A 25,653-nucleotide genomic window follows, 5' to 3' on the forward strand; every position below is an offset into this window, starting at 1 on the left:
TTATTCTGTGGTGATTGTGAAACTGGTTATGACGTGATTAGTCCAGGTTAGAGGCATGGGTGTGATGACTGTGATGTTGTTGAAAGATGGGAGGACGGGTTCCAGGATGTGCCCAACGGCATGGGTGTGATCAGAGACACATTGGGCTAGCCAGATGTTTCCAAGGATGTCTAGGAGTGCGACTGAGTTAGGGTTGTTCTGGTGTTCTAGATGGGAATTGGAAATTTAGGTCTCCTAGGAGAATGTATGTGCTGGAATTGGTGACTAATGGGGTGATGAAGTCCTTGATATTGTTTGTGAAGTGGCCCGGGGTCCTTGGGGTCAGTACACCAGGGTTCTACCCAGAGTGAAATTTGTTGTGATATGCAGTTTAAGGTTGAGGTCTTCCATTTAGTCTGTTCCTGACTCTTCAGAGGAGGTGTGGGTTAGGGTGTCCTTGAAAGTTATGGTGGTTCCTCTTTTGGGTCTGTGTTGGCGGTCTTGTCTGTTGATTTGGTACCTGGTTGGAACAGCTGTAGCGATGTCTGGTGTTAATGCTGTGATCGGCCACATTTCCATAAAGAACAGGAAGCCCTGGGCAGCGTTGTCTATCAGGTCCCAGATCTCCATAGTTTGCTGAGTGAGCTGGTTTTAAGGAGCATGCATGACATTGGTGTGTGAGGAGCAGATGAGTGTGTGTTGGAATGTGTTTGAGTGGGTGAGGTGTTGATGGTGTTGGAGCTGTGGGTGAGGTGGAGCAGTGAAGCAGCAGGGGGTACAGGTACAGGTATTGTGCAATGCGGCACGACAGCAGAGCACTGACCGGCGTCTGGGGTTGAGGACATGCAGGAGTGCAGCAGAGTAGCGGTGGGTCGGGAAAGGGCCAGGGTTGCTGGCACTAGGCGCGGTCCAGGCAAAGACAGACTTGCATTTGATGTGCATTCGGCATGCCAGTGGTGCACCCACACTGATGCTACAATTAAGTAGGTCCTGGGAGGGGGGAGGAGTGCAGGGGTGGGACTGAGGGGCAACACAGTCGGCAGGAGAGCGGGAACATAGTGGAAGGTGCCAGGAGCAGGTAAGGGGCGAGGGATAAGGGCAAGAGGAAAGACAATGACAAAAGTCACAGAGAGAAGGCAGGCAAGAGTGTTAAGAAGAGAGAGAACAAGAGAGAGAGAAGTGAAGTGGGTGCCTAGAGGTGCTAGAGATGCGTCCGAAATGGCCTTGACCAGTTGGAGGACTGGCCCCAGGTAAGTCCAGGGGGGCTGGGCCTGTGTACTTGCTTACTCTAAACTTCTAAATCTGAGCCACAGAGAAGAAAAGTGTTTGGACACCTCTCCTCTGCTTAGCAAAGTTGTGTGTGCAGATGTTTCCCCAGCTGCTCCACAAAAGCACTGCCTGAGGCCCAGGCCCATGCCATCCACTGAAACACTGCATCCCAGCAAGGCAAGGCTGTTTAACATGGAGGAGGGGGAGAATGGCCGGGAGTCTAGGCCGTGAGCAGGACCGAACTGCTGACATAAACTGCCTTACAACTGAAAGGTGACTCACGTGGTAGGAAATTCTTGGAACCAATAATGATCCATGCAGTCTTACCTGAGAAAAGCGACAAGGAGATGCACGGTGTCTGCCTCACAAAACAGAAAAACCAAGATGTTTCTGAGTGTCTCATTTGATCAGATTCCTTGTGAAAGTAGTGAAGTTAGGGACTAGGCAAACATTAAACCTGTCATATTTTTAATAATTAGGATTGTATGGGCAACATCTGTTTGCAGGCTGAGATAAACCTCACTATGTAAGAGCTGGGACGAGTAAAACGGATGAAACTGCCCTTTAAGGCAGAATGCTGGCAGTATACTAGAGAGACAAAAGAGGGCAGAGGGCAAAAGAGCAAAATATAGAGAAAGGAAGGAGATGTTAGGAACGAAAGAAACAAAAATAAGTAGAAACCTAGAATATGAAGATACAATACCCCCCATTCATAATAACAAATAATAATCCCCGTTTCACAATAATCTGAAACAATAAATCCCCTTTCATATTAGTCCCAGACCTCCTCCCTTGCCTCACTCACCAACAGCACCCCCTTCATTAAAATAAAAAAAACAACACACACACTCTTACCCCGTTTTATACTGGCATCTCGCTCCCTTCCCCATCCCTCTAATGGTCTTCTGGGAGCAACCAATGACACCTGTCCTGAAGCAGCAGGCTCCTCCCAGCCCCACCCAATTTGAAGGATATTGACATTTTAAGAGTTGCATTTCCAGGCAGAGGTGGGGAAGATGAATTATTGCTGCATGACCGGCTGCATTCGCCGGTTCTTTATAAAAGACCAAACCATCTCCATATCTTACCAGACATTCAGCTCTGGAGATCCCCTGACAGTCTCTTGCACTCAGACACAATGCACGGTTGCACACCCCCACCGTATAACAGAAGAATATTGCAAGTCTCAATTAGTTTTTTTTCCGTTTATTGAGGTTTTCTTTTATTAAAACACCAAGAAAACATACAATACACACGACAAGTGCGTTACGGGATTAAGGGCCAGATGTAGGAAGCCTTTTGCACGTCGCAGTTTGCGACATGCAAAAGGCCTAACGCGATGCACATCCTCAAATTGCGAGTCGGTACCGACTCGCAATTTGAGGATGCGACTCGCAAATAGGAAGGGGTGTTCCCTTCCTATTTGCGACCGCATCGCCATGCTGAGTTGCTTTGTGACCGCGAATGCGGTCGCAAACCAACTCGCAGTTACCACCCACTTGAAGTGGGTGGTAACGCATTCGCAAATGGGATGGGGTCCCCATGGGACCCCTTCCCCTTTGTGTATGTCGCTGAAAATATTTTTTCAGAGCAGGCAGTGGTCCAATGGACCACTCCCTACTCTGAAAAAATGAAACCAAATGGTTTCATTATTTTTTTGAATTGCAACTCGTTTTCCTTCAAGGAAAACGGGCTGCAATTTTTTTTTAAAAACTGCTTTATTAAAAAAAGCAGTCACAGACATGGAGGTCTGCTGTCTCCAGCAGGCCACCATCCCTGTGAGTGCATGGACTCGCTATGGGGTCGCAATTTGCGACCCACCTCATAAATATTCATGAGGTGGGTCTTTGCGACCCCCATAGCGAGGCGCAGAAGGTGTCTGAGACACCTTTCTGCATGCACTTTTGCGAGTTGCAATTTGCGAGTCGGTATGACTTGCAAATTGCAAGTTGCAAAATTTTTGTACCTACATCTGGCCCCTAAATATTGGCCACGGAGGGCCACGTCACACTGATCATAATCATGCAGCAAGTATTTCGATTCAGGACTTACATTATGTCTATCACGGCAGAGGGATGCAAACTCAAACAGCGTACCTTCCCACCTTAAAAGCATGCAAAATATATTATGCATAACGACCAATTTAAAAGTACAGTCACTGTCATAATGCGGTTAATAAATTTTAAGGTGCCATGAGATCTATCTACATCAGTAATTGTATTTCCACCCGGTGAGTGTGGTGTCCCATCTTCTGCCTCCCCAGTTTCTTTGATGACTAAATAAGTCTGATATGGCCCCCAGAAGTTTTTAGTGGAGGGGTCAACTCATTATATGTGTCAGTCTTGGTGTTACAATATGCCATATCTGCATACCACTCTCTGAGTGGGTAATGGACCTTGGAACTATTGCATTGCCACTCGCGTTTTCCAGTAATAGTCCCATGGCCACCAGTGGCATGGTCTCTTCCTCTATGTCTTTGTCATAGGCAAGCAGGGCAACAACGGCTCAACAGCCAGTCTAACCTCAACAATGTGCTCCAGTTCCAGAAACACGGCTACGCAGAATCGGTGTATCCCCGGACAGACCCACGCCATGTGGAAAAAACAGCTTCTCCCTCCCTACACCTTGGGCAGTCAGCCATGCAGTCCATATTCAAACAAACCAGCAGGAGTATAATTTACCCGGTTGAATATTTAAAATGGATCAATCTATGACTACCATTTAAAGATATGGAGTGTACCACGGAGCAACAGTATTTCCATTGAGCATCTGTGAGAGCAATATCTAGGTCTCTGTGCCAGTCAAGTCGAGCCTTAGTCAATCTGGGTCTATGCGTCTCTTGTGCGGAGGTGTACAACCGGGCTATTAATATGCAGGGAGCATCCTCTTGTATCAGTGTGGAGTGTGCCAACAGTTCTGATGGCTCCAAAACGTCTTCAGCTGTAAGTACCCACAAAGAATGTCTGGCTCTGTAATAGTGATATCTCATGAGGGGAGTAGATGTCTCTATGTGTTCTGTGATGGACTCCCAAGTACGCATTGTACCATTGTGAAAGAAGTCCCCCATGGTATCAATGCCTAATTTGTGGAAAGCATCCACAGCACCCTTTTCTTTATTCAATGGGAACCAGGCACACCAGGACATCTTGACATATGGTGAGTATAATAAAGAGTATGCCTGCTGAGTCGTAAAGTCATGTCATGCATGTGTTGTAGTGTTCAGTGAGTCGAAAGTGCCATATTGGCGTTTGGGGGACAGGAACATCATGTAGGGCAGAGTATGAAAGTCTCAAGAAGTTGGGTGACCAAATAGAAGTATGGGTCTGCAAGCCCATCATTTAAACTTTGTCCCATTTCAAAGTGTTGCATTTAGAGAAAACATTAAGGCCCAGATTTATGAAAAAGTGACGCATCAGCTATGATGCGCCACTTTTTCTGCACCCCCCTCTACCGACAACTAACGACACCATGGTTGTGCCTTATTAAACATATGGCGCACTATGGTGGTAGTTGGGACAACACAATCAACATTTTTTATGCTAATATGGTGCTTTGCTATGGTAGCTTAAAAAATTATGACCCTAGTGTAGCATTGTGAAGGGGGACCCACTGATTTAGATCAATGGGTGTGTCATTTTAACACCTGCTGTGAGCAGGTGTTAAAAATGGCAGAAAAAATGGAGCAATGAAATCTGTTAAATTCCACAGCGCCATTTTTTCAGGCCTCCTAATGCCAGAACGCCCCCCTTGCATACATTATGCCTGGCGCAGGCATAATGTGCGGCAAGCGGTTACAAAGTGGTGCATTGTGCACTTTGCAAATATGGCACAGGGGAAATGTCACCTTAACGCCACATTTATTTTTTAAGAAAATAAATGATGCAAATGTGAAGCAAGGTGGCGCTAGGGGCTTTTTAAATGTGGCCCGAAGATGGCCCAATGTTTCATATAAATATTGTTCTTCACTTTAAAATTCTCCCACTTAAAAAAAAATATGTGACGTATTTTTCAATTATAAATATGGTACAATGTCTACTGGGCACTGGGAGCAAGAGGCCTGATGTTTGTAAATGTGACACTTCGAAATGTGAAAAAATTAAAATGAAGGGTTAATTTAATCATGAAGTTAACTCTTAATTTTAATTTTCTGCAATTTAAAAGCATTAAGGAACGTCATTTTGTGCTCATGTTCCAATATTGAGTTGGCAAGGACTTTTACTTAAGGGTTAATACCTCAGTACTTCAGTTCTTTACCTCTGTGCCTCACCATGGGTCATAAATCTGGCCTGCTTATTATCAAGCTCTGCTGTGTTCTGCCAGATAATAATAATGTAAACCAAACACAGCCTTCCCTTAACTTTAAAAGGAAAATGTGACCCTGTGCTTATTTAAAATGAACTCAAGGCTGCAAGCTACTCTGAAGGTGTCTGTGAGCAACTGGTCTAACTGGTCACACATAGTGCAGACCAAATAAAGCAGTGGTTCCCAACCTGTGGTCTGGGGATCCCGGGGGGTCCGCAAAGCCTCCTCAGTAGATCTGTGACTGCTTAGAAAATTAAATAATATTAACAGATTAGGTCCCCAGCTTTCAGTAATGACTCATTGGGGGGGTCCCCTCATTCCAATAATGATTCAGTGGGGGTCCCCGGATTCCAGTAATGATAAAGTGGGGGTCCACAAAAGTCAAGAGGTTGGGAACCACTAAAATAAAGAATTGGTAGTTAGAGTTAATATGAACAAACAATAAAAAAAAGTAAATTTGAACCCGCTTTGTCTCTGAAGAGAACAGAAAGTTTTAGGCAAATATGAACAGTGTGCACAGGCTTGTTGCAGTCACTAAAAGTAAAAAGTGGCCAATGGGTAGAGTGAGCTGGCCCATTGCCCAATGCTGTCAACAGTTGTGGGCAAATGGACATTTTGAATGAAGCCTGCTGATGACGAAAAGCCTCTTTATGTATACATTTTGTGTAGGATTTGTTTTGGGAAAACAATAGACTGACGAGACTGCTAAAGCTGTCTCAAAAGCCATTCCTAATAAAAATTAGCATTGACATAAAATGAAGCTAGTTGTTGAAAGAAAAAAGTAAGATTTTTTGGGTACAACCATTTGCATTGCTTTTCTCTGTCAGAAAAACAGAAAGAAGTCTTCTGGGTAGAAACCCAACTTTGTCAGGATCTAAAGTGCTGATAATTTTAGTTTTTAACTGCATGAATCAGTGCCTGGTGTCCTTCTTGCTGCTTTCATTTTTTCTGGCGTTGCTGTTGTATCCATTTGTTGAGACAATGCAGGACTTCCACACTGAGCTCTCAGCGGACAAGAAGATGCAACAGGCAGTCTGACCCCATCCCTCCGCATCCGTGAGGGTGAGGGTGCGCAAACACCTGAGGTCAATCCCTGCGCCCGAATAAGGTAGATGTTGGGGTTTCTGACCCACCATGGAAGCCTGCTCCCTGACATTTTGGAGGGTGTCACTGCTTACTTGTAATAACTTATTCCAAGAGCATGGTGGCGTCATTTTCTTATTGTAGGTTTGTTCTGAAGTCTGGATGACGTGTGCCCGTAAAAAGAAAACACTGAATGGGACTTCTGTGTGTTGGGTCTGAAAGCGCTGTATAAATGCCCATGCAGTTAAATACAATACAGCAGTGGTTCCCAACCTTTTGACTTCTGTGGAACCCCACTTTATCATTACTGGAACCTGGGGACCCCCACTGAATCATTATTGGAATCCGGGGACACCCCACTGAGTCCTTACTTAAAGCTAGGGACCTAATCTGTTAAGATTATTTAATTTTCTAAGCAGGCGCAGACCCCTTGAGGAGGCTTCGCGGACCCCCAGGGGTCCCCGGATCACAGGTTGGGAACCACTGCAATACAGTGTTATTGCCAAAATTTGTAATAGAAAATTGGATTTAAGCAAGCTGCTACATTGACAACTAATAACACGCCAGTGGCATGGGCAGTGCAGGGGCCCCCAGGGGCCCCAGGACACGCGTTACCGCCAGCCTCTTCCTGGCGGTGAAAACCGCCAGAAACAGGCTGGCGGTACAGGGGTCAGGATCCCCAGGGCAGCGCTGCCCTGGCGGATTCTCCCAGCCGGGGCAAAAACAGCGGATGACCGCCAGCCCCGGCAATCCGACCGCGGCTTTACCGCCGCGGTCGGAATGGGGATTGAAGCACCGCCAGCCTGTTGGCGGTGCTTCCGTCATTCGTGGCCCTGGCGGTCCAAGACCGCCAGGGTCAGAATGACCCCCTTAATCTTTTCTTTACCTCTAGGTATCAACTCTATTTAACAGTAGCTACTGGTCAAGCTGAGAAAACGATGGTATTTTGCATCACCCATGTTGTCCATCAGGGTGTCTGCTAGACAAAAGGGGTTAGCATTTTCACTGCTAAGTGTTTTGAGGCCCCAATAGTTGATGCAGAAGTCCAATTATATCAGCTCTTTCTTGAGCACCAACAATAAACTGAGCTGCAAAGGGTGTTCAAATACTTCTAGGTCCAGCACCGTGGTCACCTCAGCCTTGAGGCACTACTGGACCTTGTGTGATATCCTCTAAACTTTGCTTTCAGCAGGCTGACTATCACCTATGTCGATGTTGTGGATGCAGACTGCAATTAATGTGGGGGCGGTGAACCCCAGTCCTAAACCCTGCCTGCTGTAAACTGGGGGCTGGTAACTACCTCCGCTTAGCTCACAGTCATCCTCAACCTGGCCAGTGGCCACAGGTACGACTCCCAGTTCCTCCCTCTGGAGGTAAGGCTTCAACCAGTTTACATTGAACATCATGTGACGCTCCCCTGATGGCACCCATGGCAACCAAAGAGTCGATCGCAACGATCTTCATGAAGAGATCCAGGTCTGAGGTCGTTGTCAGAGGGAACGTATGAAAACAGAAGTTGATCACAGAAGGAAAGCAGCCTCCACACTTCTAAAACAGGGAGATCTTTTGCTGACTTGTACAATCCTTTCACAAAGCCAAAACCCTTTGTCATCTGCACACCTACATATGGCGATTAATGGGTTCAACTCATGGCCATGCCCAACAGGAGGTCACTCATGTGTAAAGTACTCATTTTCTAAGGTGTTGAGAGGAGTACCCTAAGGGTCGCGCTCAAATAGGGATCACATAAAATATTATCGGAAGAATGCTTGCAATAAGTCTAACCACAGGGAATTGCTCAGGGCAACATTCCAACCCATAGTTTTTTTTTGCCCGTCATGCCACCTCATTTGGACCCAGCCATATGCAAATCATTCTTGACCCTGCTCCAATCAAAACAGACCAGACCAAACAGCCAGGCCAGGTCCCCCCTGAACCGGAACACAAGCAACCTAGAACCTGCTTCACCCTAGTTGGGGTTGATCAGCCAGGTATAGCTGGATTCCAGTTACGCAGTGTGCACTGAACCATGTCTAGGAATACCTGTCCCACTTAGAATGACACGCCAAAGCATACAAAAAGTGATGGATGAAAGGCTTGAATTAATCTCAGCCACCATTAATCACTCAGGCTGCATCCCAGTCCATCGTTATTTTATGGATCAAATCTGTTTATTTATAGTTTCAAATATAAACAATGCATATGCAACTGTACATATTAAGAATAGCAGTGACAAACAATGGGCTCTATGCATGTCGATAAGACAAAAGAAAAAGGAGACAAAATAGAACTTCAAACTTAGTTTTCCACAGTTGACATACAGAATTACATCAATATCTTAGGCTCCCAGGACTTGTACCTGCGCAGACACAGCCCCGGATAATAGCAAGCGTTGCACACCCTATTTTCCTCCTTCAAATCAGCCTCAAAACCCTCAGGTAGGTTGGACATGTTAGTTCCGTGAACTCCGTAGACAGTATCTGTAAGAATGGTTGCCACAATTCCCTAAAATCTTCACCGCACTTTAATGAGGACAGGGTAAGCCTTTCCATGGCGAGAATAAACCATAGCTTATGGAGCCATGATGTTAGGGTCGGGATCTGATCAGACCCCCACAAGCTTAACAACAGCTGAGTGGCTGCATTTAACGCTATGGCCATCTGTCTACCTTTCATTGACTTCAAAGGGAAGGTGAGCACATTAGGAAGGCCCAGTAAGATGTACGCAGGAAATATGGGGATATGAGTATCAAATGCCGAGTCGAGAGTGTCTAATATACTCTCCCAGTACCTATGGAGCTTAGGGCAATGCCATAGGAGATGAACGAGCGATCCGGTCATTCCACATCCTCTCCAACACAAATCTGACTTGGCAGGATCCCAGGCATGGATCCTTGCCGACGTATAATACCAGTAGGATGCCACCTTATAAGCTGATTCTGTTCCTGCTGCATTATAAGCTGTGTGGTGTGCTCTGTAGAAGATGCTCTCCCACTCCTCCTCAGAGAGCTCTCTCTCCAGCTCCCTCTCCCATCTCAGCTGACCCTTAGATTTCGGTGGTCAAACCACCCCCCCCCCGGAGAAGAGCATAAAGCTCAGAGATCAATCGCTTGTCATCCTTTTTCGTTATAATCCATTTTTAAAACAGTGTTAGGGGCCTATCTATTAACACTCTATTGGCTGGTAACAGAGCCCAATGTCGTATCTGATAGTATATCATCCTTTCTGCTTCAGCTAAGCCATATGTCTCCCTCATCTGGTCAAAGGGGATAACCCCCTGTTCATCAAAAAAGCAACCAACCCTTTTACAGCCCCCTTCATGCCAGTGACGAAGCGCCTCGACCTGCAGACCCGGACCAAAATCGGGATTGGCGCCCAAGGGGGTCATTGGAGACGGAAAGGTCATCAGGCCCAATCGACTGGCCACACGGTCCCACACCCTCATCAATACCTCCGTGACCAGGGATACGTACAGCCCACGGGCTCTATGATGTCGCTTAAGCCAGGGCTCTTTCCATATATGAGAGCCAACCACTGCCTGGTCCATGAAACACCAATGCTTCTCAGAGGACCGGCGGCTCCATTCCATTATAAAACGCAATTGTACCGCTTGAAAGTATCTCAGGAGGCAGGGAACAGCCAATCCCCCTTCCCGCGTAGGGCGATACATCAGTCGCCTCGGTAACCGCGCCGCCTTCCCCTCCCATATAAATCTTAGGACTGCTGTTTGAAGGCCTGATACCGTTCGTGGCGGGGGTTCTACCGGCAGTGCCTGAAACACGTACAATACTCGCGGCAGGATGGACATCTTAACTGCCGCCACCCGACCTAACCACGACAATTTAAGCCTCCCCCAGCTCTCCAGATCATGCTGAACCTCCCGTGTCAATTTCAAATAATTCAACGTCGCAGTCCGGGCAACTGTGGGGCCCAACTCGACCCCCAAGTATGGAAGCCTCGAGGTAGACCACATGAAGTGGAAACGATCCCTCAAATCCTGTTCGTGTTCTGCACTGAGAAATCTACCCATGGCCTGCGACTTTAGCATATTGATTCGGAAGCCCGAGACCTCTCCAAATTCCTCAAATACAGTCATTAGCGCAGGCAGCGAGGCCACGGGTTCCGCCAAAGTAAGAATAACATCATCCGCATATAGTGAGATGAGGTGCTCATCTCCCCCAAACTTAACGTCCTTAATCCTAGGGTCATCACGCAGCTGCTGAGCTAAAGGCTCCATATACAAAGCGAACAAAAGGGGCGAGAGGGGGCACCCCTGCCGGGTTCCTCTTTGAACCGAAAATGGCGAAGAGAGCGTCCCATTAACCCGCACCGCTGCACGGGGCGCTTGATAAATACATCGTATCCAAGCCATAAAGCCAGGGCCCAGACCGAAGCGCTCCAATGCCTTAAACAGGTATGGCCAATGAACCCTGACGAACGCCTTTTCAGCATCAACCGAGAGGAAAAGCGCCTCCCTTCTAGAGCGCTCCGTTTTATCCAATAAATGGAGCAGGTGTTTGGTGTTATCGCTACACTGTCTATGCGGTATAAATCCCGCCTGATCAGGATCGACCAAGCCTGGCATATAGTAATTCAAACGGTGAGCCAAAATGCCAGTGAACAATTTGGCATCGATATTAAGGAGCGAGATCGGCCTGTATGATGCGCAATCCTCGGGGTCCTTCCCCGGTTTTGGAATTAGCACAATAGTGGCGTCAAGCATGCTAGGCGTGAGAGCCCCCGTGAGTCGAAAGGAATTAAAAAGTCGCACCAGAACTGGTACCAACTCCACACAAAAAGTCTTATAAAAGAGTGCAGAGAAGCCATCCGGCCCAGGTGATTTCCCGGCCTGCAAGCGCGAGATTGCTGATATAACCTCTTCCGCCCTAATAGGTTGCTCAAGAGAAGCCGAATCTCTCTCAGACAAGGGCGTAATTGCTACACCCTCTAGAAAGGCCTCTGGAGAAGAAATACCAGGCTCCTCTGCCTGATAAAACTCTGCAAAGGCTTCCGCTATTTGGTCACTTGTGCGCGCCTCCGTTCCCGAGAAAGAGCGAACCATTTGTATCAGTGACGCCGTTCGCTGCGCTCGCAACCTATGCGCTAGCATCCTCCCACACTTATTACTTCCCACATAGTACTTGTGTTTGAGGTGCGCCAATGCGTATTCTGCCCTATCCCAGTCCAACCCTCTCAACTGCTTCCTTACTTTCTCCAGCTCGCGCCAGACTCTCGGTGCCCCACTGCGTTTATGGGAATGCTCCAACTCGCTCACGAGCTGCTCCAACTCAGCCCTGAGGAGTCTCCTTGCCTTATTATCTCTAGCCGAGAGCGACATGACCTCCCCCCTAACGACAGCCTTCAGTGCCTCCCACAGCGTCGTCTCAGCAACGGTCCCATCGTCATTCCGGACGAGATAGTGTGTTATAACATTGCGGATCTCCTGTACTGTTACATCGCTCTGAAGCATTGAGTCCCTAAACCGCCAGCCCGAAGCGACCACTCGCTCCATATTTGTATGAACCACAACCGTAACCGGGGCATGATCCCAAAGAGTTCGGGGTTCAATCAAGGAATCCCTGATCCGGGATAGAAATTCCTGCGAAGCCAAGAAAAGGTCTAGACGGGCATATGTCTTGGTCGCTGCTGAATAGAAAGAGTAATCTCTTACCATGGGGTGAGCCCTACACCACACATCCACCAGGCCACACTCACTCAGCCAATTACGACCAGCTTTGGATATAGACCCTGTCTGCCCCCACCTTTGACCTGAGCGGTCCAAGCCTCCGTACATCACCAAATTGAAATCGCCACCGACCAGAATAGCGCCATCTGGGGACTGCAACAACGGGGTCAATGCTCGCTTTAAGAAGGCCTCCTGCTGAGAGTTAGGTGCGTACAAAGAGGCAATAGTGAAGGAAAAACCCCCCAACCTCAATCGCATGACCAGAAGCCTCCCTTGAATCTCATGGAGTTTGGACACCACTTCCCCTATGAATGAGCGCGCTAGTAATATCGCCACCCCTGCATGTTTTGTTGTTGACGAGGACCAAAACTGCCTAGGGAACCACCTAGAACACATGCAAAAGGTGTCTTTCGAGACGAGATGCGTCTCCTGAAGCAAACATATATGACAGCCTGACCTCTCCAGGGCGGACAGAACAGCCAACCTCTTGGTAGGATTATTGAGCCCACGGACGTTCAAACTCCTACATTTAATAATCATGCGCTATAATAAAGGTTGCAGGCAAAGAGGAGGAGAGAGCGCAAAAAGAAAGACCCCATGCCCAGATCTACCTCACCAGTACCCACAAGCCCTGGGAGAATCTTCACATAAATGCCAACCTCGCCGGAAACCCAACAAAAATCAACCATTATGCACAACAGGTGCCAAAAACATATGAGTCCTCGCACATCCGTCCTCACGAGAAACAGCCATGTTTGGTGATCCACGTCCTTCGCCCCCGCCGCCCCGACCCTCTCCAATGGCCGACATGCCGTTCACAGCAAGGTCCATCAGCATTCAGGACATCCCCAGGCCCACTTTCTCTACGCCGAAGTTCCGGCCGCCACACTGCTCAAAGCAGACTCCCTCTCCGATCTTAGCTCCGAGGCTGACGGACGCCGCAGCCTCCGCCTCTTCTCCTTTCGGCGCCAACGCGGGGGCCCCCCGCCATAAAGGCCGACCCCTCACTCGACACCTGGGGTACATCCTCCAAACCCAGGATCCGGGCCGCCTCAGAGACAGATGTCACCTGCCGAAGCTGCTCCTCCCAGCGAAAGACCAGACGGAATGGGTGACCCCAAAAGTAAGAAACATTGTGCGCCCGCAAGTGTTCCGTGATAGGTCTAAATTCTCTTCTCCTTCGTAATGTACGCACAGAGAGATCCAGGAATAGTTGAAGTTCATGTCCCCTAAAGAGTACCTTCTGGAGAGAGCGGGCACGCTGTAAAATCCGTTCATTGAGGACGAAGTTGTGAAGGCAGGCCAGGATGTCCGGCGGGCAGTCTCCGGGGGCACCACTGCGGCTAACGCGATGCACCCTATCCAGGGTTATCTCCTGCGTCTCATCCGGACCAAGTAGAGAGTGAAATAGGCCCCTCACATAGTCCCCAATGTCCTCCTTCTCAACCCCCACTGGGGCCCCCCTGATGCGGATGTTTTGTCTCCTCAAGCGATTTTCGAAATCCTCAACAGTTACCTGGAGATGATCTTGCTTCTCTCGGAGACGGACAACCTCCTGCTGTAGGCCCGCCAATTCTTCGCCCGAGGAATCTCGCCCTCCTCCAACTGCGAGACCCTCTCCCCCAGAGAGGTCACCTCGCCCCGCAGCTCCTTCACCTCCTGGGATATGTCCTGTCTCAAATCCTGTATGTCACTACGAAGCGAGTCAAACAGGGAGGTCAAGAAGCCCTTTGTGACCGGTGAGCCTCCATCAGAATCCTCATCCAGTCGACCCTCTTGGGGTCTTGTCGCCGACGATTCCTCAGCAATGCCACCCAATGTCGAACGGGCGCCTGCCAGCATGTCCTTCACAGACCGCTCTCGCTTAGACTTGGAAGACGCCATCTTTTAAAGGCCCAGTTGTGAATCGCCAGGTCAGCTGCCAACACCGCTACTGCCCCTCCACTGGTAGCAGAGTGGTCAAAATTGTGCAACAAGATCTCCGTCCGGGCCCCGCGCCCTAAAATCACCTCTTGCAGCTTGCGGATGTTAGGGCCTCTGCCGTCCTGTGCCCATCCTATTTTCCCCAGCAATCGAGGGGGCAACCGCGTGTCGATGCCAGTATTCAAAACCAGCACCCGGCTATTCTTCTCTGTGGCGTCCCGATTTGAAGTTCCTAGTTGGGCCCGCACTCACTTGCTGTCCTGCTGGGAGGGCGCTTGGTGGATCAAGGGGCTGGATTGGCTCCCCCCGTCTGCTCCCGGGAGCCCGGGTCTCTCCTCCGTCCACCCAGGGGCACCCCAGCGTGGGGAACCAACTTCCGGGCCTCAGCCAGCCCAGGCACGCATGGGTACCTCCCCGCGACCTCAGCTCCGAGGTCTTAGGGTCCCGGCCCTCTGCTCCGTCCCGTCAGAGCCAGGGCCCAAGTGCCAAAAAAGAAAAAAAAAAAAAGAGGGAGAACAGGCCAGGCCGGCCCGATATCCCCGGCGCCAAGGCAACCGAGGCACCGGGGAAAGATCCTCCCGCCGGCTCAGGCCGCCGCCCACACCTCACCGCAACCAAGGCCCCGGCTCCGCGCTCGCCGGCTCCCAAAAAACAAGAGCCGCCCGGCGCACCCCAGGGTCCACAGGGGCCGATCGCAACTCGCGGCAATGTCCGCTGTTTCTGGGTGGCCTCACAGCGACCCCACTACCGGACCAGACAGCTCTTCAGAGGGCCAGGGCGGCAGAGCTCGGACATATACGTCCTAGCACGCCGCCATCTTGGCCACGCCCCCTTTAATCTCATTTCCATCGTTATTTTAAATTTCATGCCACCCTAGTTTGGACCCAGACATAGGCAAATCAGTCTTGACCCTGCTCCCATCGGAACAGTCCAGCCCAAACTGCCAGGCCAGGTCCTCCCTGACCCGGAATACAAGCAACAAAGGACTGGTTTTGCACTGTTTGGGGCTCTTCAGTTGGGTGTAGTACTCAGATAGTGACTGCACTGATTTGGGTAGCCACATCAGACGATTTTTACTGGCCTGGCCAGTGTTTTTCTATGGAGGCCAGCGAACAAAAGTGGCAACCCTAGCACCTATACAGAGGAGCCTCATGGAGAGGATCTCAATGCATACAACTTCTAGCTGAACAAACCACCCCATTACCTTCACTTATCAACCTTTTCATGTCCATGAATTAGGTTTTTGCTAGGTAGTGTTGCTTGAACTGGTATTTGAAGTCCTGGCTGCAAAGGAAGAAGGTATGTATGAGTGAGCTACTCACCCCTGCCCTGGGACAAGTTGAAGTCTCACTGGCCCCGGAATACTACAGACGTTTGCTTGGTCCTCCAGGCTGTCCCTGCTGGGAATCTCGTTCTTTAGCGGTGGAGCTTGCTACCCCCTCCCCCCCAGTCTACCCGTGGCTGCAGATCTGGTCTTTTTTCCCTTTCCAGGGCTTCAAGCGTTGGGACGTAGCCCTTGCACAAGGCTTTCATTCATGAGCCCTGTTAATAATTGATCCGGCCTCATATTGAATTACAAGTGCTGATAATTCACTCAGCTGTGGAGGTACACAGAGATATGCCTGCCTCGGTCTCCCCGGAGGAGAATAAATATTAGCTTGAACTCTGGGTGCCTCCTGTCCCAGGTGCTGCTTGGGGGGGGCCGTGGGGGAGGGATCGTGTTTGCTCACTCCTTCCTGTGAGGTGGAGCTTGGGACCTACACCGAGGAGGCTGAGATGTTTACTCAGCGATCCTGTGTCTGGTGTGGTATCAGCAGCCAGTCAAGGTGTTCTAGCCATTCCATGCGTTGCATGCTGGGACACGTAGTCTCACTTCTCTCATATTGGTGGGCTTTTGTTTTCCAGCATGAAAACTGTGGGCGAGTAAAAAGCCAGCTGGTGACTGTGGAGGAAGAGGCATAGCACGTGGCAGCTGAGCTGATGTTTGCTTTTAAGGTGCTCCCAGGTGAAGTGGAGGCCACCACTGGGGAACTGATATATACCAACTTAGGGTAGCCACCCAGCTCCATATTGTCCTAACCACAGGACAACTGTGCTGGCCTTTCGTTTAACACCCCAGTGTGTTGTGGGAGTTGTAGTATTGGGCTGCTGCCATTGAATCATTTGGAATGAAACGCATGATAAGCTGGAAAGGCATCCAGTCCAGTATGGATTGAAGACTTTAGCAGGGCTCTCAAGCACTGGTGGCCTTCCTGGGCAGCACCTGGAACAAGTGGTGCACCTGTTCAAAGCGGGGTGCTTCGCAGAGGGGTTGTAGGCACACATAAACCCAGAGCTAACAAAGAGATGCACCAGTACACTTCAACTGCTGCCACCTCTTAATCCCACACAGGATGGGCCTACAAGAGTGGCCAAACCCTTTGTTGATTCTCCTTGTTCGGACCCATGGGGTCTTTTTTAACAAGCTGCTCTTTTCTGGCAATGCACTGTTAATGTTCCAGTGGGATGCTCACATCTGCACTTGAAAGGTCATCTCTACCCTCCTCCCACTACACTGTTTAACCCTTGACTACCTACAGGTAACACACATTGGCAAAGCCAATAGGTCTGACATACATTTTGAGTCCAGCGTAAAACGTTAAAGCCTGCTACGGTGTAAAAACAACAGCAATTGTTTTTAAATAGAATGTACATAACATCAGGGCACTTGGCAGGCACATTTTAAAGTAGTTTAGTCAATTCAAAAAGTCTGCTTGTTTTACATGTAAAAGCAAAATGGCTCACATTTTTGTGAACATGCACTTTGTAATTACCATTGTGCATTAAAACAAGCATTGGCAATGCCAATCAGTTTGTTTGTTCTACAGTAAAAGATTTTATCGCAAGCTTCCCTAGCAACAGAGGTGACGCTTGGACTGAAATTGTGCACCTTTCCCCAGCATACTGAACAGGTAAAGAACAGGTAAATGTAGAAGGAGAAGCAACACAAACGGAATAGGTACAATGCAGGTAGCAACTGTGCAAGCTTCCATTCCTTACAGAATAGGTACAAGTGCAGTACAGATGACACAGCAGTGGAAATTCCCTATTGTCACAGAAAGGGTACCACAGAGCAGCAGCATTGCAAGCTTCCCTCTCTCACAGAACAGGGAGAGTTTGGGCAGCAGCATCGCCAGCTTCCTTTGCTCACAGCTTCCCTCTATCACAGAACAGGGAGAGTTTGTCCAGCAGCATCGCCAGCTTCCTTTGCTCACAGCTTCCCTTTCTCACAGAACAGGTGCAGCTCGGGGAGCAGCAGTGCGAACTTCCCTCTCTACAGAATAGGGAGAGTTTGTCCAGCAGCATCGCCAGCTTCCTTTGCTCACAGCTTCCCTTTCTCACAGAACAGGTGCAGCTCGGGGAGCAGCAGTGCAAGCTTCCCTCTCTACAGAACAGGGAGAGTTTGGGCATCAGCATCGCAGCTTCCTTTGCTCACAGCTTCCCTTTCTCACAGAACAAGTGCAGCTCAGGGAGCAGCAGTGCAAGCTTCCCTCTCTCACAGAACATGGAGAGTTTGGGCAGCAGCATCGCCAGCTTCCTTTGCTCACAGCTTCCCTCTCTCACAGAACAGGGAGAGTTTGGGCAGCAGCATCGCCAGCTTCCTTTGCTCACAGCTTCCCTTTCTCACAGGAACAGGGAGAGTTTGGGCAGCAGCAACGCCAGCTTCCTTTGCTCACAGCTTCCCTTTCTCACGGAACAGGTGCAGCTCAGGGAGCAGCAGTGCAAGCTTCCCTCTCTCACAGAACGGAGAGTTTGGGCAGCAGCATTGCCAGCTTCCTTTGCTCACAGCTTCCCTTTCTCACAGAACAGGTGCAGCTCAGGGAGCAGCAGTGAAAGCTTCCCTCTCTCACAGAACAGGGAGAGTTTGGGCAGCATCATCGCCAGCTTCCTTTTCTCACAGCTTCCCTTTCTCACAGAACAGGTGCAGCTCAGGGAGCAGCAGTGCAAGCTTCCCTCTCTCACAGAACAGGGAGAGTATGGGCAGCAGCATCGCCAGCTTCCTTTGCTCACAGCTTCCCTCTCTCACAGAACAGGGAGAGTTTGGGCAGCAGCATCGCCAGCTTCCTTTGCTCACAGCTTCCCTCTCTCACAGAACAGGGAGAGTTTGGGCAGCAGCATCGCCAGCTTCCTTTGCTCACAGCTTCCCTTTCTCACAGAACAGGTGCAGCTCGGGGAGCAGCAGTGCGAACTTCCCTCTCTACAGAATAGGGAGAGTTTGGGCATCAGCATCGCAGCTTCCTTTGCTCACAGCTTCCCTCTATCACAGAACAGGGAGAGTATGGGCAGCAGCATCGCCAGCTTCCTTTGCTCACAGCTTCCCTTTCTCACAGGAACAGGGAGAGTTTGGGCAGGAGCAACGCCAGCTTCCTTTGCTCACAGCTTCCCTTTCTCACGGAACAGGTGCAGCTCAGGGAGCAGCAGTGCAGGCTTCCCTTTCTCACAGAACAGGGAGAGTTTGGGCAGCAGCATCGCCAGCTTCCTTTGCTCACAGCTTCCCTTTCTCACAGAACAGGTGCAGCTCAGGGAGCAGCAGTGCAAGCTTCCCTCTCTACAGAATAGGGAGAGTTTGTCCAGCAGCATCGCCAGCTTCCTTTGCTCACAGCTTCCCTTTCTCACAGAACAGGTGCAGCTCGGGGAGCAGCAGTGCAAGCTTCCCTCTCTACAGAACAGGGAGAGTTTGGGCAGCAGCATCGCAGCTTCCTTTGCTCACAGCTTCCCTTTCTCACAGAACAAGTGCACCTCAGGGAGCAGCAGTGCAAGCTTCCCTCTCTCACAGAACAGGGAGAGTTTGGCCAGCAGCATCGCCAGCTTCCTTTGCTCACAGCTTCCCTCTCTCACAGAACAGGGAGAGTTTGGGCAGCAGCATCGCCAGCTTCCTTTGCTCACAGCTTCCCTTTCTCACAGGAACAGGGAGAGTTTGGGCAGCAGCAACGCCAGCTTCCTTTGCTCACAGCTTCCCTTTCTCACGGAACAGGTGCAGCTCAGGGAGCAGCAGTGCAAGCTTCCCTCTCTCACAGAATGGAGAGTTTGGGCAGCAGCATTGCCAGCTTCCTTTGCTCACAGCTTCCCTTTCTCACAGAACAGGTGCAGCTCAGGGAGCAGCAGTGCAAGCTTCCCTCTCTCACAGAACAGGGAGAGTATGGGCAGCAGCATCGCCAGCTTCCTTTGCTCACAGCTTCCCTCTCTCACAGAACAGGGAGAGTTTGGGCAGCAGCATCGCCAGCTTCCTTTGCTCACAGCTTCCCTCTCTCACAGAACAGGGAGAGTTTGGGCAGCAGCATCGCCAGCTTCCTTTGCTCACAGCTTCCCTTTCTCACAGGAACAGGGAGAGTTTGGGCAGCAGCAACGCCAGCTTCCTTTGCTCACAGCTTCCCTTTCTCACGGAACAGGTGCAGCTCAGGGAGCAGCAGTGCAAGCTTCCCTTTCTCACAGAACAGGGAGAGTTTGGGCAGCAGCATCGCCAGCTTCCTTTGCTCACAGCTTCCCTTTCTCACAGAACAGGTGCAGCTCAGGGAGCAGCAGTGAAAGCTTCCCTCTCTCACAGAACAGGGAGAGTTTGGGCAGCAGCATCGCCAGCTTCCTTTTCTCACAGCTTCCCTTTCTCACAGAACAGGTGCAGCTCAGGGAGCAGCAGTGCAAGCTTCCCTCTCTACAGAATAGGGAGAGTTTGTCCAGCAGCATCGCCAGCTTCCTTTGCTCACAGCTTCCCTTTCTCACAGAACAGGTGCAGCTCGGGGAGCAGCAGTGCAAGCTTCCCTCGCTACAGAACAGGGAGAGTTTGGGCAGCAGCATCGCAGCTTCCTTTGCTCACAGCTTCCCTTTCTCACAGAACAAGTGCAGCTCAGGGAGCAGCAGTGCAAGCTTCCCTCTCTCACAGAACAGGGAGAGTTTGGGCAGCAGCATCGCCAGCTTCCTTTGCTCACAGCTTCCCTCTCTCACAGAACAGGGAGAGTTTGGGCAGCAGCATCGCCAGCTTCCTTTGCTCACAGCTTCCCTTTCTCACAGGAACAGGGAGAGTTTGGGCAGCAGCAACGCCAGCTTCCTTTGCTCACAGCTTCCCTTTCTCACGGAACAGGTGCAGCTCAGGGAGCAGCAGTGCAAGCTTCCCTCTCTCACAGAATGGAGAGTTTGGGCAGCAGCATTGCCAGCTTCCTTTGCTCACAGCTTCCCTTTCTCACAGAACAGGTGCAGCTCAAGGAGCAGCAGTGAAAGCTTCCCTCTCTCACAGAACAGGGAGAGTTTGGGCAGCAGCATCGCCAGCTTCCTTTTCTCACAGCTTCCCTTTCTCACAGAACAGGTGCAGCTCAGGGAGCAGCAGTGCAAGCTTCCCTCTCTCACAGAACAGGGAGAGTATGGGCAGCAGCATCGCCAGCTTCCTTTGCTCACAGCTTCCCTCTCTCACAGAACAGGGAGAGTTTGGGCAGCAGCATCGCCAGCTTCCTTTGCTCACAGCTTCCCTCTCTCACAGAACAGGGAGAGTTTGGGCAGCAGCATCGCCAGCTTCCTTTGCTCACAGCTTCCCTTTCTCACAGGAACAGGGAGAGTTTGGGCGGCAGCAACGCCAGCTTCCTTTGCTCACAGCTTCCCTTTCTCACGGAACAGGTGCAGCTCAGGGAGCAGCAGTGCAAGCTTCCCTTTCTCACAGAACAGGGAGAGTTTGGGCAGCAGCATCGCCAGCTTCCTTTGCTCACAGCTTCCCTTTCTCACAGAACAGGTGCAGCTCAGGGAGCAGCAGTGAAAGCTTCCCTCTCTCACAGAACAGGGAGAGTTTGGGCAGCAGCATCGCCAGCTTCCTTTTCTCACAGCTCCCCTTTCTCACAGAACAGGTGCAGCTCAGGGAGCAGCAGTGCAAGCTTCCCTCTCTCACAGAACAGGGAGAGTATGGGCAGCAGCATCGCCAGCTTCCTTTGCTCACAGCTTCCCTCTCTCACAGAACAGGGAGAGTATGGGCAGCAGCATCGCCAGCTTCCTTTGCTCACAGCTTCCCTCTCTCACAGAACATATACAGCTTGGTACCAGCAATTCAAGCTTCCTCTGACAAGAAGGCAACCACAGGGCAGTCATCCCTCCCCCACACAACAGAAGTTCAAGCTCTCATTGCTCACAGAACATGTACAGCTAATGTAGGCATGGGTGTAGCTTCAGGGGATTTTAGGCTGTGACACCCCCAAATAAACACATTTTTAGCTTGGTAGTTGGGTCTGGGGCCTGCATCGGCTCTGCTATCTTTGTATTGTTTTTTCCTGTTGTGAGCCAAGAATGAACGTGAAGGACAAACAAGTGACCTTTTGTAAACGAGAGATAATAAAGAGAGACAGAGAGAGGGGGAGACAGAGACACCCAAATGATGGCTCAATTTCAAAATATGAATCCAGATAACCTGGAATCAATATCAGTGTCTCTGCTTGTCCAAGAAATTGTGATCCTAGGCAAATATTTTCTTTCACAGAGCCTCCTTTTTCTATACTATCACATATGAGCACACTTTTAAATGCATGAGTTCAGGATGTGTGCTGTATAAGCTCCTCCTAAATTTGATTTAATAGCCTGTAATGTTGCTCCATCTATCATATGAATCTAGGCCACTTTTATGGATTGCATGACTATTGCCTCGCTTCTTAGTTCACTAATGGCAATGTCGTTAGAGGGCGAGCCATGAATGTTTCTAAAAACTATCACTTTTAATAAATGTCTGTGTATGATATAATCTGATGTACTTAGGTGAAATGCTTCCACACGTTAAAGAAATATATTTTTTGAATTTTTAAGACTTTGTATCATAATTCGACACTATCTTTGTTGCACAAAATACATGCCGAACGTTTTCCTGGCTCAGCTTGTGCACGGTCTCTTACAGCCAAGCCAGATCTGTGGCTCTGCTCACCCTATTAATTTGCTTGCTCGTCCTCCTCCATTTGCAACTCTGGCTTAGTCCATGGGGTAGTCATTCACTTGATAAAATGATGTCTAAAAGGCGAGGACTAGAGGCATGGAAACCTGTCCTTATGCACTGATATGACAATTCTACCCTCAAAGCTTCTTGTAGCAGAGAAGAGGAAGAGGACGTGCAGTAAAAATACATTCAAAATATGTCACCCCAGGGTAGAGACTCCAGGCCACTGTGTTGTATGTGAACGTCGGTTCCAGGGAGAACTACCAGGCCCAGGTGGGACGCCAGGGCGTAGCTTCTGTGTGTGACACCCCTGATAATGTATTCTTGATTTGGTAGATGGGCCTGAGAGCCCAAAGTTGGGTCTGCTATGTCTTTGATTCACGAAAAGGTTTTACTGTGTTCATTTCTTGGGTCAGGATCATAAATAAATATAGTGACAGGTTCAGCAAAAAAGTAGTAAATCTGCACCAACAGAAGCCCTGGAATTTAATACGTTTTGGAACTCCCAAACATTGACAGTATTAGGCTTGGAAAACTCTGCCAGTTTTGAGTTTCGAGGCATACCGCTGGCAGTCAAAGGCCCAAAAGGTGATGGAATGAATGCGTGCAAATAGTCTAACCAGCGGCATTTAAACCCATCGTTTTTTGCCCACGGTGTCACTCTAGACAGAGTCCCACCTTATACAAATCAGTATTGGCCCTGTTCCTCATGGAAATGGTCCATCCCGAACCTTGACTATCTTATCCCCTCACCCTGCAATCCACTGCCTTTTTATTTGGGAAGTTGGAGATTCACCCCCGTCCCAAATATTACTGACTAAGCTCCACCCCTGAATGTAGGAGTGGCATGTAGGTTATACACTGGTATCTGGGGCAGGTGCTTAAGTCACTGGGATGAGTGTATAGGTGGACGAGAGAGAGAATGTGCATGTATTGCCCACTACTCCAACAGAGGTGGCATTCTATGTCGGCACACTTGCTGTCACTCTATTTCATGCCCCCTTCTTTCACTTGCGATTCTGTAAGTGAAGTTTGTGTCACATCCTGAAAGTATTGCTGCAGCCACTCTGAGTCCAGTTGTCACTGCTGTAACTCCAGTTGTTGTCATATCCTGCAGTCTTGCTGCTGTCACTTCCTGTAGATCCTACTGCTGCATTCACATCCACATTCATCAGTGAACCCTAGATCTCACATGTTGGGGACCTTGCTATAGCTGCCTGGACAACTTTCCCAGGTCCATGTGTGATGTGCTGCTCCAGTCCAGGTTTTTTCTTTTAACTCTGGGACTTCTAGTCTTATTTTTTCCATTATCAAACCGGATTACAAGTGCCAGATATCAAAGATAAAAGTATGGACTGGAGCAGCTCATCACACATGGACCTGGGATAATTGGTAGCTACTATAGGTATACAGAGACTTTTCCAAATTGTGACCTTTTAAAGAATAAATGGCAAAATCAAAAAATAAGCTGCAACCTCAGAAGCAGCACAATCAGCAGCAAGCTTACCAACCTCTACAAAGCCTTGCCTGACACGGCCACCTTCCCCGAAGAATGCAAATACACAGAAGTCTTAGCCTCTCCTCAAGAAACCTTTTGCTGACCCCATTGACCTCATAAACTACAGTCCTATCTCCCTGCTCCCTTTCCCACCAATGTTCTGGAAAAGGCCATCAACCACCCCCTCACATAGCACCTGATGAAGAACGTTCTTCTAGACAACTCCCAATCCGGATTCTGCATCAACCACAGCACTGAAACCGTGTTGATCACATTCACAGATGACATCAGAACACTCTTTAACCTGGAAGAAATGACTGCTCTCATCCTCCTTGACCTCTCAGCAGCTTTTCACACCATATCCTACCACACCCTGGTCAAGAGGTTAGATCACATTCGGAATTTAAGGAAATGCTCTCAAGTGGATAGCCTCCTTCCTCACCGGAAGAACCCAGAGAATCCGCCTACCTCCATTTACCTCCGAACGCAAGGACATCATTTGCAGCATTCTTCAAGGCACTTCCCTCAGCCTCAAACTGTTCAACACCTAGATGACCCCCCCAGGCAGCATCATCAGAGCCCACGGACTAAATATCATATCCTACACAGACAATACCCAGCTCATCCTCTCACTCACAAAAGACCCTACAACCACAAGAGCCAACTTCCACAGGTGTATGAGGAGCATCGCTGACTGGATGAAAAACAACTGCCTGAAACTCAACATGGACAAAACTGAAGTGCTGATCTTTGGCAACAACACCACCCCGTGGAACAATGCCTGGTGGCCCTCGGAGCTAGGACACTCACCCAAACCCATCGACCATGCTAGAAACCTCAGCATGATCCTGGACAGCAAACTAACCATGGAATCCCAGATCAACACCCTCTCCTCCTCCTGCGTTCCCACACTTTGCATACTTCGAAAGATATTCAAATGGCTCCCCATCAACATCAGATGTACCGTCACTCAGGCCCTAGCCACCAGCCATCTAGAGCTCAGCAACGCACTCTGCGCAAGTACCACCACTCGCCTCTTAAAAAGGCTCCAAACCATGCGGCAAGACTGATCCTAGACCTCTCTAAATGGACCCACATCACCTCTCATCTCACAAATCCCCAGTGGCTCCCCATACAGAAGAGATGCCAATTCAAGTTTATGATGCACAGATACAAGGCCCTGCATAGCCATGGACCATCGTACATCAACCTCCACCAGACCTCCAGACTCCTGTGTTCTGCTACCCTCTCCAGCACTCACACCCCCTGCATTCGCCAAAGCAACTATGGAGGACGTTCTTTCTCCTTCCTTCTGGCAAAAACATGGAACGACCTCCCTCTGCACCTCCAGACCCCCACCTCTCTTGTAGAGTTCTAGAAGGCACTCAAGACCTGTCTGTTTAACTGATTCTACCTGAAAAAGCAAAACCTTCAGCGCCTAGATATCCTCCTGTATGATTAGCCGCACTTTATAAACTTACTGATTGATTGATTTAAAGATCAAAGAAGGATTTTAGTTGTGAAAAAGAAGCAGTGGTTTGGGGTATTTTGTAAACTGCTAGGCATTGCCTTGATTCTTTTTTTGTTTTCTAGCTAGTGAAATAGGTCATCCAGGTTTATTCTTTGCATTCTGGGAACTTAAGTCTTGTTAATCCCATTACGAGATCACGACTACAAGAATATGGGGAAAGAACCTGGCCTCGACAAGGTCTCAAGGATAGGCCTGGTAAACATGGGAGCTCTGTTGATGCTCACTTACAGGGGCGGTTTACCTGCTGATATCATATACTTGGGAGACAGCGTTTCAGTACCCTGGGTTTCCTTTTATAAAATGTTGCTTTCAGGTTTGTTAGCCTAAAAGGCTTGATTTAAGTTAACCAAGACTTCAGCTCCCAGAGTATACTGATTTGTTAAACGAAACCACATACTTCATACTAGGTGTTCTGGTGACTTGTCTGGTAACCTTAATCACATGACAGCA

The sequence above is a fragment of the Pleurodeles waltl genome, chromosome 11, assembly GCF_031143425.1.
Source record: "Pleurodeles waltl isolate 20211129_DDA chromosome 11, aPleWal1.hap1.20221129, whole genome shotgun sequence".
Classification (NCBI taxonomy): Eukaryota; Metazoa; Chordata; class Amphibia; order Caudata; family Salamandridae; genus Pleurodeles; species Pleurodeles waltl.